Source organism: Cucurbita moschata, unplaced genomic scaffold (genome assembly GCF_002738365.1).
Source record: "Cucurbita moschata cultivar Rifu unplaced genomic scaffold, Cmos_1.0 Cmo_Scf00023, whole genome shotgun sequence".
Lineage (NCBI taxonomy): Eukaryota > Viridiplantae > Streptophyta > Magnoliopsida > Cucurbitales > Cucurbitaceae > Cucurbita > Cucurbita moschata.
The window spans coordinates 576,974-580,832 of NW_019268539.1; positions in this window are offsets into that span (position 1 = coordinate 576,974).

Consider the following 3,859-nt stretch of genomic DNA (forward strand, 5'->3'; position numbering starts at 1 on the left):
TTTGTTTGCTTTGAATCATCTATTTCCTAGAACTATTAAGAGGTTGGAATACCTTATCATGTCCGTGATTGATTAGATTGTATGTTATGTGACCTAGAGTAATGCATCTAGAGTAATATATGCATGATTAGTATACCTTAGCTTATGTTTTGCTATATTTTGGTCCTTGAGCCATATTTAGGATCGATTATAATTGTGAGTTGGCTAGTACCACGAAGGAGAGTAGGGCTCAACTCCTATCATGAACTTGTTTGGACTCCTGAGGATTTTTTTAATATAGAAGAATGTAACATCACCCATTTAGGGCTCGTGGCACATTAGAGAGTACTACCGAGGGAGATCCATTTGTGCTTAGTGGGTAGCCTTCCTTACATCATTTAAAGATAGAAAATAAGGAGCAGGTTAGGTATCATCGAAGGAACTACTAATTAGCGCTCAGTAGTAGACAAGTATGGAGCCTCTTAGGGTGACCATAGAAAGGTTGCTAATAGGGAGACATGATCTGAACCTGTTAAATTTACCATAGAGCTCAAGATTCATTGATGGTACTTTTTAAGTCATGTGAAAATCACGTAATGATTTAGATAGACCAAACAGAATAGAGATCAACTAGCTAAGTGTACCTAGAACCCGAAGAAACTTTGATGGATGACTTGCACCCCTAGCATGGGAGTGACACGATTCCATAAATGAACGAGCTTGATAGGGCTAGATGACTAAACCATGAAATTGGCTAATTCTAAGACCGAGAAAAAAAAAAACATATCCTTAAGAATTTTAAATAGGAGTAAGATTGGATGAAAGCCTAAAAGCAGATTGTTTACTAAGTATTTCTATACTCGTTCTTGCTATTTTTATTTTTCAGAAAGATCATTGATCGATTCACGAGCCATTTGTAATTACAACTATGTAAAAAACTCAATTTTACTGTGTAATTATATCTTTCACTTTATGTACCACCTAATCTCTAATGAACAATTTGTGTATGATCTAATTATAAACCGTGTCTCTCTCCTGATGGGGACACATCTAAAAATTTAAAAATTTGCACAAAACCTATTCTCTAATAAATAAAGCACTTCATGTGCATACATGTCTAAAAATTTGCACAAAAAAGAAAAAAAAAATCAAGTCCCACGAGAAAATCCTTACCTCGATAAATTTCTAACTACTACACTAATTCATACTCGACCTACTCAACCTTAGTCCAATCCTACAACAAAGCCTTAGCAGTAATTCCTCACTATTAGAAAGCGAACAATACCGAACAATCACATTGTATAATCACGGGTAAAATTGTTTAACACCAACTCTAGAGTAGTTAAATTCTTAGCACCAACACTCTCCATGGAGCCTCAAAATTCTAGAATCCCTCAACACAATGAACCATTGGAAACACACCCTCTCCAATTAAACTACAACTTGGCCAGTGGCTACCTTGATGGTGAGATCAGGATGAGACACTTTCGGCAGTAAGGACACTACCATGATTGACACAGACAGTTGCGGACAGATAGCCACTAGAAGGCAACACCATCGTAAAGAAACTATGGACACCCACAAACAATGACAAGGAAGCTGGCGGCCAACAAGGGATACGCAAGCCAACTCCAGCTGAGATATGCATTGACATGCACTGCTCTTGACCGAGCACGACGACAACAACCGTCACAACACGCAAAAGCTCGACCATTCCAACAGTTGGGTAATGAAGATATTGTCTTCGTTGGACTTTCCCTTCTGGGTTTCCTCTCAATGTTTTTAAAACGTGTCTATTACGAAAAGATTTCCACGCTCTTATAAAGAATATTTGGTTCCTCTTCAACCGATGTGAGATCTCACAATCCACTCACTTTGGGGCTCAACGTCCTTGCTAGCACTCGTTCTCCTCTTCAATCGATGTGGAACCCCACAATCTACCCCATTCAAAATCTGACGTTCTTGCTAACACACGGCCTAAGGCTATGAGAATAAGACACTAAGTTTCACATAATCATAAATCTTATCTACTACGCATCTTTGTAAGGTGATTGTGGTAATATATTATGTAAGAACCAAAGTTTCTAAATTTAAACATTTTATAATACAGTAAGGAAGGTGGAAGGAAGAAGAGTGTAGCATTATTTTTAAAAAATTGAATATAGTTTTGATGAAAGTGTGAGGAAATTGAGTGTTGTTATTGATTAATACGTTATTGCTTGGTTGGTTCGTAAGTCAAGATGGTTAGGTTTTGAAGAATTCAACAAAATTTCCTCACCACTTTCTCCATAATTTACCAAACATACAAAATTATTTTATAGTAAAAAATACGTTGTTGGCAACCTTATAAAACTGCATTTCCACACAAATGTCAACTCCTCAATCTTTTCCAGATTTTTATGCAAATAAAATAATTTCAAATATTATTCAACTCCCAAAAATACCTTTACTTTAGTGTATGAACGTTATTACCATTAATACCATTATTTTAAAATAAATAAAAAGTTTGGACATTATTTCTCCTCTCAGTCCATAAATTGATCTACGTTCTAAATATTGAAAATTTAAGAATATTTTTATTACTTTATAGAAAATTGAAGAAGAAAATAATGAAATAATATTAGAAATTAGAGTGGTTTTCTCCCTTTTTATTATATTTTATTTTAGAGCTTAAGACTTTTGACAATTTGAAGACTAATTTGTTTTTCAGAATTTAAAATGAGTGTTCCATGCATTTAATTGGGGCACCCTTCACAAATATTTTGTTCCAATTATATAATTATGTTAAAAAAACAATCATTTTTTTTAATAGCTTCTTCCCTCTCTCATTTTTTTGTATAGAGGAAAAAAAAATTCAAATAAGATTCGTCCCCAATTTCAATTTGATAATTAAAAATAAATAGCCATATAATTTTTGAATATTTGATATTTGAGTTTCATCCGATTTTAATTATTTGAATATAATATGCATAGTAGATAAATAGAATTTTTTTAAATAATAATAATAAAAACAACTGAGATCCCAATCCAATTCAACCACTTAAATTTCGAAGAAACAGGTAAAGATTTTTTCAATGTGTATCTATTTAAAGTCTAAAATATATGGTTTAAATTTTAAAGAAAAAATAAAAATATAAAGATTTAAGATTAAAAAAAATTGGAGAGTGCAAGAGCAAAATAAAATTAAACCATATTTTTTTTTATTAAAAATAAAATAAAATAAATAAAAGAATCCTAAACCAAATAAAAACTTATTACTATTATTTTATTATGATTCTATACTATTAATTTTAAAAACATAAGAAATAGATCACAACCCGAACTTCTTACATATAGATAGCTCATCACGAGCCCTACTAAATTTTATTTTTTAATTAAAACTATTTTTATGCTTTCGATAAAAAAATTTTAATTAATTAAATTGAAATTGGATGAAAGTTTAGAGAAAATTATATTCCTTATCATTTGAAACTGACAAGTAACTCAAGATTAATTTTATAATTTAATTTTTAGGAGTATTTATATGATCCGATAACTTGACCAATTTAAACTATCTAATTCTAATAAAAGTTAGGTTGGGTTAATATGTTTTTCCGGTTTAAATTAGGTTGAATTTTTGGAAAATCGAAAATTTGGTTCAATTTGTGGGTTAATACTTTTTTTTTGTCGTCCAACCTGAAGAAGAGGGTTACAACCTAAATTTTAAAAAGGTTTAAGAATGTTTAACGTCAAACTAATGTTAGTGATGAGTTATGGCCAGTAAATGTTTGATATTTGAACTTTATGAAATTTTAATTATTAGTGTAACATGTATTATGATAAGTATAATTAAAAAAAAAAAAAAAAAAAAAAAAAAAAAAAAAAAAAAAAAAAAAAAAAA